Source organism: Macaca fascicularis, chromosome 17, assembly GCF_037993035.2.
Source record: "Macaca fascicularis isolate 582-1 chromosome 17, T2T-MFA8v1.1".
Lineage (NCBI taxonomy): Eukaryota > Metazoa > Chordata > Mammalia > Primates > Cercopithecidae > Macaca > Macaca fascicularis.
This window is the reverse complement of record NC_088391.1, coordinates 90,123,137-90,137,617: the sequence shown is the minus strand read 5'-3', so window position 1 is coordinate 90,137,617 and position 14,481 is coordinate 90,123,137. Positions and strand designations below refer to the sequence as shown.

Here is a 14,481-nt window from a genome sequence, read left to right as displayed (position 1 = left end):
CCTTCCTCTTCCTTGCCAGTTTGAGCAACTCAACGTGAGTGGAGAAAGTCACAGAGCTGAGCTACAAGACCTCACCATAAATTCTTGATCTCAAATCTCAAGATGACACTCTACACTTACCAGCGTTTCCACTGATTTTCTCTAGTATATCTACTCTACAACTTCTTATCTCACACCATCTCTTCTTTTCTAACCTCTCAAATCTCCCTAATTCACATTCCCAACTTGAATACCAAACTCCCAACGCATCCACCAAATGAATAAATGAGTGGTTTGCTTTGGTATTCTCAATCATCCTCTAAATATGAGTAGGCATCCATGCTGTACCATGCATTATTCTAGGTTCTGAGGCACAGCAATAAACTGTGGACAAAGTCCCTAGTCTTGTAGTTTAGAGTCTAGACAGCAGAGAAAAGCAACAACAAACAAAACAAGGTAGATATACATTATGTCAGATGGAAATAAATCCTATGCAAAATGAACTAGGGAAAATAAAACCTGTGGCTTTGTTATTCACCACATATTTCCTGTCTCTTCCCAAACCCATGGTAGGACTGCTCCCCACCCCCACTCCCAAATGAAGTGAGGCATGGCAATGTGACTTGCTCTGGCCAAGTAAATGAAAGCTATGTCACTTCCAGGAGGACCCTTTAAGAGCCAGGGAATCATTCTTGCTCTTTTCATCTGCCAATGTGCAAGATGGTGGGGTAGCCATCAGCCAGCTCCCGGGGCTGACGACAGTGTAGAGTGGACCCCTCCCAGGTAACTCGCAATGGAGATGGAACAGCAGTGAGATGTGAGCCTTGTTGTCTCGGGTTCCTGATATTTCAGAGTTGTTTGCTACTGCAGCATAACTTGGCCCACTGCTGGTGGGGAAGGAGGGGTGCCGTCTATCCAACCTGGTTAGGGAAGACCTTCTTGTAATGTGGATCTGAGCAGAGACCTGAAGATATAGGCCTTGCAGATACCTGAGGGAAGGGTGATCCTGGTGGAAAAAAAAAGCAAGCACAAATGCTTTGAGATGAAAACATGCTCAACATGATTAAGAAATGATAAGGCTGCCAACCGGCAAAAGCAGAGAGAGCATGAGGCAGACAGGTAGGGAGCTAAGGTCAAAGAAGTGGTGATGGGAGAAAATAGTCCAGAGCCCTACAGTCTATTATGAGGACTTTAAAACCTTTCCTCTGGATGTGCAGGGTGCTTTGGGGAGGTCTCAGTAGAGGAGTAACATGATTGGAAAAGGTTTTAAATGATCACTTCGGTTGTTAAATTGAGAAGAAATTACAGCAAGGAAAGGGTGGAAGATAGGAGACCAGTTAGGAGGCTGTTAGGGAATCCAAGGAAGAAAGGAGGATGTTCAAACCAGCAGGGTGGAGGTGGAGATGAAGAGGGGGGTCGGAACTGGGATATGTTGTGAAGGTGCTGCAGACAGGATATGCTGACTGACTGAGTGTATGGGCAGATAGAGAAGTCAGGAATAAAACTAAGTTTTGTTCTGGGCCACTGGAAGAACTGCTGGCAGTTGCTGAGATGGCTCTGACTAAGTTCCGGACGTGCTGTCTTTCCCACCTACAAGATCCGGGCCCATCTAGCAAAATGCTCCCCCAAGCCTTCACCTGCCAGGTCTCTCTCCTCTCTACCAGTGCCACTCAAAATAACCAGCCTGCAAAGTGCTACCCGCTCACACTGGGGTCAGAGCTTGTGCCAAATGTGAATCAACACACTGCCTCCTTCAGGGATGACGTCCTGCTATGAAACCACATCATTTAAACACATCATTTAAACATCATTTAAAACACATGCTCTGCTCAAATGTCACCACCTTATCCTTTGTCCCGCTTTTTTCATAGCACTTAACAGTGGATTTAATAGTGATTCATCAACTCTATGATTCAAACTATTACACCATTATTTTTATGGCCACTAAAAAATAAACGCTGCCAAATATAATTCTAAGACATCATCAATTATAAGGCGCGTTCCAACTTTAGAATCATTAAAATGTGGGAACAAATGCATTTTAGAATCAAGGAAATATATTGCTTGGTCTATTGTCCATTCCCCCACCTTCAGTCTCCACTAGAACACAAGCTTATTTAGGGCAGCAGCTTTGTCTGGTACATTCCCTGTTGCAGCATCCCTCATGCCTCTAACAGGACCTGGCACGTAAAGGCAGTCAAGAGTGTTTGTTAAACAAAAGGGGAGTGATGTGAAGCAGGTGCTCAAATACTGGCGGGAGCAACCCAAGTGTCCACTGGCAGATGAATGGATAAACAGGTAAACAAAATGTGGCACACACATATAAGTGTGATCAATTCAGTCTTAAAAAGGAAGGAAACTGGCACATGCAACAACATGCATGAACCTTGAGGACATTATGCTGTATGAAATAAGCCAGTCACAAAAAGATAAATATTATATGATTCCACTTATTTGCAGTACCTAGAGTAGTAAAATTCACAGAGGCAGAAAGTAGAAAAGTGGTTGCCAGAGGAAGGGTACAGCGGAGGGGAGGAAGGGGGAAATGGGAAGTTGTTTAATGGGTACAGAGTTTCAGTTCTGCAAGATGAGAAGAGTTACAGACATCGGTTGCACAATATGAACGTACTTAATACTACTGTACTAGACACAAAAATAGTTAGGATTGTACATTTTATATTATGTACATTTTAGCACAATTAAAAATTAAAACTAAATATAAGCAAATACTTACTGAACTAATAACTGACCCTGTTTACACAACCATTTTAATTCTGTCCAGGACCAAACAAACCCCTAAAAATACAGATCTGATAATTACCATTAAGTATTCCTCTCAAGATGAGCAGAAGTCAGATCTCAAAAACCTATGTGGAAAGCAATAATACACAAATATCCAAAAACTTGCACATCACAGGATAAGTATACAGTATCATTATACACAATAAGATTCACTCATCAACTCAAGATTTGTACTTTACGTAAAAATTTTAACTAAAAAAAAACCTTTAAATAATTCTTAAACTCTGGTTAATAGCAATGCACATTTAAGTGTTTAGAGAAAATGTGACTATAATCTACTTTGAAATGCATTTTAAAAAATAATATGGTACTGATCAAATAAATAGAGGGATTGATATTTGCTAAAGCAAACATACTAAAATGTTAATTGTAGAATCTAGGTGATGGGTATATGGGTGTTCAGTGTACCACTCTTTCTACTTTGTGGCATGTTTGAAATTTTGCATAATTAAAACATTGGGTGGGGGGTACACAGAGAATCATAGAATCTGAGAGCTGAGAAAGGACTTCAATGAAGCAAAAATTAATAGAACTGAAATGAGACATAGATAAATCCACAAATATAATTGGAGAATTCAGCACTCTTCTCACTGTAATGGATAGTACAAGTAAACAGAAAATCACTGTTATGGACTGAACGTGACCCCCTCAAATTGGTATGTTGAAGCTCTATGTTGACTGTGTTTGGAGAGAGGCCCTTTAAAGAGGGAATTAAGGTTAAGTGAGGTCATAAGGATAGACTGAGCCCTAATTCAATGTGACATGTCTTTATAAGAAAAAGGAGAGACCCAGGGATGCTCCCACACACAAAGGGAAGACCATGTGATGACACAGCTAGAAGGCAGCAGGCTCCTGCAAGGCCCCAGGAGAAACCAAACTTGCCAAGACCCTAAGCTTGGACTTCTAGCTTCTGAGTCTGTGAGAAAATTAATTTCTGTTCTTTAAGCCACCCAGTCTGTGGTATTTTGTTACGGCAGCCCAAGCTGACTAGTAAAATCAGTAAGGATATACAAGACCTGAAAAACATTATCAACCAACTTGGCCTGATTGACATTCATAGAACACTCCACCCAACAACAGCAAGTTACACATTTGTTCAAGTGCAGATGGAGCATTCACCAAAATAGACTATATTCTGGGCATAAAAGATTCCTCAAAAAATTTAAAGGAATTAAAATCATACAAAGCATGTTCCTTGGCCACAAAAAAAAAATTAGAAACCAACAACAGAAAGATGGACAATCCCCCAAATATGTGAAAACTCAACAACACATTTCTAAACAATATCTGGATCAAAGAGAAAGTCACAAAGGAAATTAGACTATATTTAAAACAGAATTAAAAACTGAAGCACAACCAAGCAAAATTTGTGGACTGTAGCTAAAGCAATGCTTAGAGAGGAAAGTGTAGCATAAAAATGCTTATATTAGGAAGAAAAAAGGTCTCAAATAAGGTATAGGTTACAATCTTTTTTTTAAAAAAAAAAGAGCAAATTAAAATCTAAGCAAGCAGATGTAAAAAAATAATTAAGAGTAGAAATCAATGAAATGGAAAAATCAAACTATAATAGAGACAAATCAATGAAACTCAAAGCTGGTTATCTGAGATCAATAAAACTGATACACTTCCAGCAGAAATGATCAGGACAAAAAGAGAGAAGACACAATTATCAATATCAGGAATAAAGAGGGGGCATCACTACTGATCCCAGAGACATTAAAAGGACAGTAAGAAGTTGCACAACAACGTGAATGTACTTAATGTCACTGAACTGTGACTTAAAAATAGTTAAAATAGTAAGTTTTATATTATGCATTTATTATCACTACTAAAATTTATCACAACTAAATTTTTTTTGAAAGGGAATGTTACGAAATACTTTATACCCATAAATTTAACAACTTAGATGAAACAGGCAAACTCCTTGGAAGACACAATCTACCAAAGCTCATTCAAGAAGAAATAGATAATTTAAACAGTCCTATAGATATTATGAAATTGAATTTATAGTTAAAAGACTTCCAACAAAGAAAACTCCAAGCCTGATGGCTTCAGGGGAGAATTCTACCAAGCATTTAAATACCAATTCTACACAAACTCTTTTACAACACAGAAAAATAGGGAACGCTTTCCAACTCACATTATGAAGCAATGATACGCTGTTAGCAAAACCAGGTAAAGACATTAAAAGGCAAAAATTAGACCAATATACTTTATTAACATATTAACAGATGCAAAATTCTCAACAAAACATCAGTAAATCAAACCTAGCATTATATAAAAACAATACATCATGACCAAATAAAGCTTATCCTGGGAATGCGAAACAAATCAATGTAATTTACCGTATCAACAAGTTAAAGTATACTATGAAACCATTCTCATCCTGCCCAATTACTGCTTATTCTATGAAACCAATTTGTCATCAATTCATAAGGCTAAACTGACCACTTACTGCTATTTGTTAACAATGGGCTATCCCTTTGATCTAACCTCTACTATTAATTACTAATATAACCAACTAGTAACTACTAATACCAACCAACATTTATTAAGCCCTTAGGAAGTGGAGGCATTAGCATGACACTTTACGTGTGCTACTTTGCTCCTGCCACTCCACTACAGGGCCTATGTGCCTGTTACTCTCTCTACCCAAAATGTTCTTCCCATGTCCAGCTTATCCTCATCATTCAGTCCTCATTTCAAACAGCACCTCCCCAGAGTGGACTTCAATCGTGATTTTTTGCTTTTGAGTGCGTCATCCTGGTTAATTTACTCTGTGGCATTCTTTACTACTTGAAATTCTTTGTTTGCTTCTTTGTCTGTCTCCTTCATCAGAAGGTAAACTCTATGAAGATAGGGTCCTAGCTGTCTTGCTCACTGCCCATATCCCCATAGCCAGAATGCCACCACTTAGCACACAGTTGCCTTTCAGTAACTATGTGGTGAATGAATGAATTACATGGTTTAATCCTCAAAATAACCCTATGAGGTAGACGTTACTCTTCTCAGATTTATACAGAAGACAAAACTGTGACTCGGAGATTATATTACCTATCCATGACAACAAAATGTCTTAGCCGGGGTTCCCCTGAGAGTAAAAGGTGAGGCAAAGGCTTACAGGCAGGTACTTTATTTTAGGATATGATCCCAGGGAGCAGTGGTGAAGGACACAGGGAGGGAAACAGAGGAAGAGTCCAAAGAAGGGCACTGTCAAGTAGGCGATCGCCATGAGTGACAGATGTTTCTGACAGATGCTGGAATCTGCAGGACTTTCTAAGAAGCCTGGTGAATGTGTCTCAACTACCATCACAGGTGGAACAGGGCAGCATTTTTATCCATCAGCTTCCATCCTCAATGGTCTAGGGTGGCCACAGGAAAGAAGCTCCACAGGAGGAACAGAGAAATAAGAACAACAAACCAGCTTACACACCAAATGGGACTCTGTAGAAACAGAATAAAAGGTGAGGCAGAGTACACTGAAACAGTGCGCAAGAAGAGGCTAGTGAGCAGCAGAACCAGAATTCAAGCTCTGATAATCCGGACCACAAGCACAACTGACTACACTGCATTGCCATATAGTGCCACGGTTCAAAGAAATGTTCACCTTTACAGTGGATTTCAAGTAAAAGACATACACAATCACAAACGGCACTAACAGAAATCAAAGTGGTGCCCTGTGTAACAAAAGTAAATGTAATTGTGAACGAAATATAAAGACTGCAGTCGGTGGAGGTTGCAACACAGATCCAAGAAATCCATTTCTAGAAATTTAGCCCAAAGTAATTATCATAAATGAGCACAAAGATTTTGCTACAAAAATGTTCATTGCAGCACTGTTTATAATAGTGAAAAGACTAGAAACAATATGAATATCCAATTGGGAAATGGGTAAATTATGTTCTATCCATAAAAATGGAATAATATTCAACATTAAGAAACAGGTTGTAGAAAAATATTTCACACCTTGGAAAGATGTTCCTAAATAGTAAGTGCAAAATGTTCTAGGGGTATTACTATACAAAAATAATATATCAGTACTTTTTTTAGAAGCATCTACGAAAATATTAACAGTGATAATCTCTGGCCTGTTCATGGAGATCTTAATTTTTTACAAAAAAAAAATCTATTTTGACAATTAGAAAAAATAATTTGTAACTAGTTACTAATTCAAGAAAAAGATCCATATGGTGAATCCTTACACATTGAGATGGGGCAAGTCACTAGCAATCTTCGGCCTCTCTATGAGCAGAGCCAGGAAGTGGTTCACACATACAGAACCCAAGCAGAGATCAAACAGAAGGTTAAGAAAAAGTCACTTCTCTGCAGGAGATCCTTCCACCTTTGAAAACTGGGATGCTACAAATTTTGAGAATAACAGACAATGCATTAACCTAAAAGTAAAAATGCAAAATACCTCTCTGGCAAAGATAATATAAAAATACAAAGTTTAAGATTTCCTTTCGGGTCTGATTTCTTTTTGGTTTGACCAAAGTACACAGTCATTTCTTTGAGGCAATAAATACTAATCAGGCTTGGGTGACTATGTATTATCCTAAAATAAATATTACAGTATTATGTGGAGTATTTTATGCCAGGCACTGTGCTAATAAAAGCACTTTACATGTAATACCATCTCAGTGATTATAATAGCCCTAAAGAGCAGGAATTAATTATCAGCATTCTGTAGGTGAAGAAATAAACTAAGAATGGGTAAATAACCCACTAAAGGTTACGGTTAGTTAGTAGAGGGGCCGGGATTTGAACTTGGTTCTGCCTGACTATAAAGAAACCATTTCTTTTTAATATATAAGAAGGAAGTACAATAACTTTATATGATTACTATTTTAATACTTAAGATATATCTTTTTGGTTCCTCAAAAAGTCAAGCATAGAATTATGACATGACCTAGCAATTACACTCTGAGGCATACACCCAAGAAAACTGAAAACACAGTGTTTTTCCACAAAAACCTACATACAAATGTTCATAGTAGCATTATCATGGTAAGACAAAAAGTGGATACAAACCAATGTCCATCAACAAATGAACAAAATGTACATCCATACAATAGAATATTATTCAGCCATAAAAGGAATGGATCTTGACACATGCTACAACATGGATGAACCTCAAAAACAATATGCTAAGTGAAAAAAAGCCAGTCACACAAAGTTACATACTGTATGATTCCACTTATATGAAATGTCCAGAATTTTAAAATCCATACGGACTGAAAGCAGATTAGTGTTTGTCAGGGGCAGTTGGGAGAAGGTAGTGGGGCATGACTGCTTTATACAGGGATGTCTAATCTTTTGGCTTCCCTGGGCCACACTGGAAAAGAAGAATTATCTAGGGCCACACATAAAGTACACTAACACTAACAATAGCTGATAAGCTTTAAAAAATTGATAAAATCTCAGAATGTTTTAAGAAAGTTCACAAATTTGTGTTGGGCTGCATTCAAAGCTGTCGTGGGCCACATATGGCCCATGGGCTGCAGGGTGACAAGCTTGGCTTAATGGGTACTCTGTTTCTTTCTGGCGTGATAAAATGTTCTGCAATTAAATTGTGGTTGGTGTTAATTGTACAATAATGTAAATGTAGTGGAAGTCAATAAGTGAACATTTTTAAACGGTTAAAACGGCAAATTTTACCTGAATAAAATATGTATCTTTTGGTTACTGGAGACACTAACCACAGGCCTTGCAAAGTTTTGTCCTGTGGGCTGTTACAGAAGCATTCTAGCTGAAGACAGACAGGTAGGGGAGCAACCCAGAAACTGCCTGCCTCCACAAGTCACGCATGTAAAAATACAGACATCAAAAAGCCCTGTAGGGTTCACACCCTTGAGAGGAGGGGCCGCCATATCCTACCACAACATTGGTTTTCCTATGTCTGACTACTTAACTATTTGGCAAATTTTTCAGGGTTCTCACAAGTATGGGGTGACTTGATGTCTCATAAAGTAATTTTCTTATAAAGTTTTTCATCAGAAAGGAGCTAAACCAAAACTAAGGGCAGAAATCCACAAAAGCACAGTAAACCCACGCCTTGCAAGAGACATGTTCCACTTCCACTATGATTTATTCCTCAAGTCTCTGGACTTCCTAGAAGAAAACTTAATGAAACTTAGATTCAGTGACCACATTAGGGAGGAATGAGTGCCTCCTGGTGATCATCTCAACAAAGACTACCCAGGGATCAAAATGTTCCAGGTTTTTTTTTTGTTACACCCATTTCCCTACAGTGTTTAGAAGTAAAACACTGGAAGCCATCAATCAGCTCCTGTCCCTAATGCATTGGGGAAAATTCAATGACACTGGACACCTGCTACACTGACCACTCCTCATGCAGGTCCCCAAACAACTGGGCAGAGTGCCTGGCTCAGGCCGGCAGTCAATAAACACTTGTTATCAAAGCAATAGTTATACAGTTTATCTGGAAAATAAGCCAGAGAAAGTGCTAAGAAGTTTCCAGGAAAAAAAAAAAAAAGGTCAGGAAAGAGAAGAACTTACCCTCTATATACAAAAAATGTGCTCCACATCTAAAATACTTAAACAATGTGAATTAAAGGGGAGGAAAGAGTGAGCTGCAAAATTTTAAAAGGAAGTCCTAAAACAGCACCAAACACAGAGGCCTGCATGCCAGAGAAAAGTGTATCAAATCTGCAAGTCAGCAAAGTCACTGGGCACCTAAATGTTCATTTTGGTCCCACCGCTGTGGTGGCCACCAGTTGGGTTTATACTTCTTAGGGAGATTTTATACAGACATTAATACTTTCATTAAATGTAAAAAGCAGCAATTACTAAAAGTACTAATTAGACAAGAAATAAAATGAAATAATTTTAAAAGCCAATAGAAGTTTAAAAAATTATGACTGTAACACACAAATATGGGATAAATCAGTTAACAGTTGGAATAACTCTTAAAAAGTAAATCAGGAAGCTTACAGAAAGTTCTGGACCATGTGATAAACTGTAAGAAAGAAGAAATAATACTTCTCAAGGGGGGAAATGTGTGGTTAGTGGCAAGAAAATGTGTTGTAAATTCAAGTGCCTACAGAGGCCAGGCAGACAGTGAAATGGGGGAGTCGATGGCAAGAAGGTGGGCGAGAGCTGGGCGGATGCTGCCACATAACAACTCGCACTGAGGCTGCCAGATCATCCGCCTCAGGACATCACAGACACCTGAACTTAGGTCTGAAATAAGCCAATTTTAAAGTGCTGGCAACTAACTCTCCTCTCCAACCCGCCCCCCACAACCTCTACAGAGACCAAAGGAAACGCCTGGGGCCTGGAGAAGCACCGCCGGGTGGGCATCCGTCAGCGCAGCTGAGACACCAGAGGGCCGCATGCCGGGGCGTGTGCGGTAACAGCTGGCCCCAAGCCGGGGTGCCTCCCTGTGTTCAAGGACCCAAGGAGTCGGAGTCAACCAAACAGGGTGACAAGCAAGGATGCCCGAGCTACAAAGATGGCGCTGGAACGTCCCCAGGCCACACAAGAGGGTCTGCCCCCGCAGTTTCAGCGTAGCCTACGTGAGTCTGGGTTGGAGAAAGGGCAAGCAGAACACACGCCTGCACGGCGGAGGAACCCAAGTCTTGTTTTAAAGCTTTGATGAGCCACGGGACGTCTCCCTGGGAGAAAAGCGTAAGAGATCCGAGCAGAAAAATCCTTGCAAGTTTGGGCTTCTGAGTGGCCCTTCAGCACCTAATGGGTGGGGGGGCTGATACTGAGCAACGGCCTAGCTGAAGCGGGGAACAAGCCCCATTGAAACCCCAAACACTAAAATTAATTCGAAAAAGAGGAAAGTGGCTGGGTGCGGTGGCTCACGCCTGTAATCCCAACACTTTGGGAGGCCGAGGCGGGCAGATCACCTGAGGTCAGGAGTTCGAGACCAGCCTGGCCAACATGGTGAAATGCCGTCTCTACAAAAATTAGCCGGGCGTGGTGGCAGGCACCTGTAATCCCAGCTACTAAGGAGGCCGAGGCATGAGAATCACTTGAACCCGGGAGACAGAGGTTGCAGTGAGCCAAGATCGCGCCATTGCACTCCAGCCTGGGGGACAAGAGCAAGACTTCGTCTCAAAAGAAAGAAAAAAAAAAAGAAAAGAAAAAGGAAAGAGGAAAACAGTCCAGCAAAAACAATGAAACCAAGAAGACCGCCAGGTAAAATTCCAGTCTAAGACAGCAGACAGGACACCTGTCCACGTTCCCACCATTCCAAAGTTGTTTCAAAATAAAAGAACCCTCAAAATACCAGAGAAATGTGTCCTTTCAACTGAGTCCAGAGAAAGAATCAACAATTACCAAGACCTGGGGAAGAATACAAGCAATCCTCAGGAGAATTGAGGGCATTTCTCAAACTGCAGGCATTACCACTACAGCACCACAGTTTCTGCCTGCCCTGATCCTGTTATTTAATATTTTTCTTTAAATCACCTTACTGTGATTTACATAAATATTTTAAAGGAAATTTGGTATCACAACAGTAAATGGAAAACAAGTGTCGCTTTCTCATTAGTAGGTGGTAACTATAAAAATAAACACACTAGGCCAGGCACGGTGACTCACACCTGTAATCCCAGCACTTTGGGAGGCCAAGGTGGGCGGATCACCTGAGGTCAGGAGTTCGAGACCAGCCTGGCCAACATGGTGAAAACCTGTCTCTACTAAAAATACAAAAATTAACCAGGTGTGGTGGTGGGCACCTATAATGCCAGCTACTACTTGGGAGGCTGAGGCATCAGAATCCTTGAACCAGGGAGGCAGAGGTTGCAGTGAGCCAAGATTGCACCACTGCACTCCATCTGGGGTGTCAGAGTGAGACTGTGTCGCAAACACGCAAACACATACACACACACACAAATACAGGTTGGTACAAAAGTAATTGCCATTTTACTTTTAATGGCAAAAACCGCAATTACTTTTGCACCAGCCTGTAACAAAACAAAGTTATTAAAGTCTAATATTACCTCCTGCTCTTTTTGTTACAATGGGAAAATAGCCATTATTAGAGAGGTCTTTCAGACTAGCACCAAACCAAGATTTTCTATTTGATCCAATCAGGAATAGTAAGAACTGAAAAGGGCAGTTTGAATCACGGTGCAACGAAGGGGTAGGCGGTGGGATCTCACTGTGGGTCTGATTAGCCCTTTCTCTGCCTTGCTTGAGCTTCAGCAGAATTCGAAATGGCTGGCAGTAAGGCTGGGAAGGACTCTGGAACGGCCAAGACAAAGGCGGTTTCCTGCTCGCAGAGAGCCAGCTTGCAGTTCCCAGTCGGCCATATTCATCGACACCTGAAATCTAGGACGACCAGTCACAGACGTGTGGGCACGACTGCCGCTGTGTACAGCACAGCCATCCTGAAGTACCTCACCGCAGAGGGACTTGAACTGGCAGGAAATGCATCAAAAGACTTAAAGTTTACTAAAGTGTATATTACCCCTCGTCACTTGCAACTTGCTATTCGTGCAGATGAAGAATTGGATTCTCTCATCAAGGGTACAATTGCTGGTGGTGGTGTCATTCCACACATCCACAAATCTCTGATTGGGAAGAAAGGACAACAGAAGACTAATGGATGCCTGGATTCCGTGTTATCTCAGGACTCTTAAATACTAGAACAGCTGTCCAGTGTTGGTGATTCCAGTGGACTGTATTTCTGTGAAAAACACAATTTTGTCTTTTTGTGATTCTATTTGAGCAAGCTGGAAGTTTAATTAGCTTTCCAACCAACCAAATTTCTGCATTTGAGTCTTAACCATATTTAATGTGTGGCTTCAAAGAAGCTATTGATTCTGAAGTAGTGGGTTTTGATTGAGTGGACTGTTTTTAAAACTATTTGGATTTTAATTGTGATGCAGAAGTTATAGTAACAAACATTTGGTTTTGTACAGACATTATTTCCACTGTGGTGGATAAGCTCAATAAAAATCATATCTCAAAAAAAAAAAAAAAAAAAAAGAACTGAAAAGGGAGTCATGACTTGACTTTTATTTCAATGGTGTTTACTGTTGGGCCCACACCCTGTCTAAAATCATCTCCAGTGGTGCAAATGCCACCGAGCAAGCATGACACTGGGGCCTCAAACCCGTCCCCAAACCCACTGTCTACAAACAGCCTTTCCCCCACCATTCCAGGTTGGAAAAGAAGTTTATTTATTCCCCCAAAATAAAATCCTAGAAATTCTCCAAAAAGGGTGGGGTGGGGGGCAATCTGCTTAAGGAGAACATTAAGGGGGTTGGAGGTCTGCAAAAAAATAGAAGAGAGCTTGGGGTAACTTCAAACTTCCAAACCAGATCACAGCACAGGTGACGGGGAATGGAAAAGGAGGGTAATAAGAAGGGCAGCTTCACTCAGGAGTAGAAGCCACAGAAACCGCTGAGCTCCGCTTTGACGACTGCAGGGGGTTCTCACATTCCTGCCTCCCCCCACCACTACCTACTCCCCACCTCTGCACCCTATATACAAACCAGCCTACTCATATGCCTTGCATACTAAAACAGAACCTAGAGTCAGCCCTGCCATTTGAAGTTTGAGCCTCTTGCTGGAAAAGGCTGCACCCACAAACAAAGAGGAAACCCACACTAGGTAATTAGGAATCCAGTCATTCAGGACCGCACAAGAATGGCCAAGCAAGATTCAGAAGTTCACTACCTGTGTCCTTACATGAAAAAAATGTACTCCAGGAGGGATTCCAGGAAAAAACAAACAAACAAACAAACAAAGATGCCAAGACAAAAAATCATGCAAGATTCAAGAAACAACAGGGCAGGTTTTCTGACCTAGGTTCTAACCCTGGCTCTACAATAAATACACAATCAGGCCAGGGGCAGTGGCTCACGCCTGTAATCCCAGCACTTTGAGAGGATGAGGCAGGCAGATCACTTGAGGTTGAGACTTCAAGGCCAACACACGGTGAAACCCCATCTCTAGTAAAAATACAAAAATTAGCCAGGTGTGGTGGTGCACACCTGTAATCCCAGCTACTAGAAGGCTGAGACAGGAGAATCGCTTGAACCTGAGAGGCAGAGCTTGCAGTGAGCTGAGATCATGCCACTACACTCCAGCCTGGACGACAAAGCAAGACTCTGGCTACAATAAAATAAAATATTCTTATCCTTTGACTCTATAATTCAACATTTATGATTATTTCCTTAAAATGAAGTTAAAGATGCAATCAATAACTTAGTTACAAAGATGTTCTAAGTGTTTCTAAGTGAGAAAATACTGCAAAAAAACTTATTTTAGTACGATAAAATGTTACAATTGACCAGGTGCAGTGACTCATGCCTGTAATCCCAGCACTTTGGGGGGCCGAGTCAGGCGGATCACCTGAGGTCAGGAGTTCAAGACCAGCCTGGTCAACATGGTAAAACCCTGTCTCTACAAAAATACAAAAATTAGCACGGCATGATGGCAGGTGCCTGTAATCCCAACTACTCAGGAGGCTGAGGCAGGAGAATCACTTGAACCCGGGAGGCGGCAGTTGCAGTGAGCTGAGATCATGCCATCGCACTCCAGGCTGGACAACAAAGCAAGACCCTGTCTCAGAAAAAAAAAAAAAAAAGTTATGGACAGGGCGTGGTGGCTGGTGCCTGTAATCCTAGCAATTTGGGAGGCCAAGGAAGGCAGATCACCTGAGGTCAGGAGTTCGAGACCAGCCTGGCCCACATGGTGAAACCCCATCTTAAATTT

General features: G+C 41.0%; 1 protein-coding gene and 1 pseudogene across 6 annotated transcripts in view; one reads left to right on the top strand and one right to left on the bottom strand.

The window, feature by feature from the left end:
• UBAC2 (UBA domain containing 2) overlaps positions 1–14,481 on the bottom strand; it is a 189,865-nt gene that overhangs the window by 159,541 nt on the left and 15,843 nt on the right. The window contains exon 1 of one of the 6 annotated variants that reach the window (XM_074021328.1): positions 11,919–12,139. The exons of the other annotated variants lie outside the window; for them this stretch is intronic. The gene's annotated coding sequence lies outside the window, so the exon portion shown is untranslated. Of the gene's footprint in view, positions 1–11,918; positions 12,140–14,481 lie in introns of those variants that run through there. 6 annotated transcript variants of the gene reach the window in all.
• Positions 11,973–12,736, top strand: LOC107128022 (histone H2A.Z pseudogene; annotated as a pseudogene).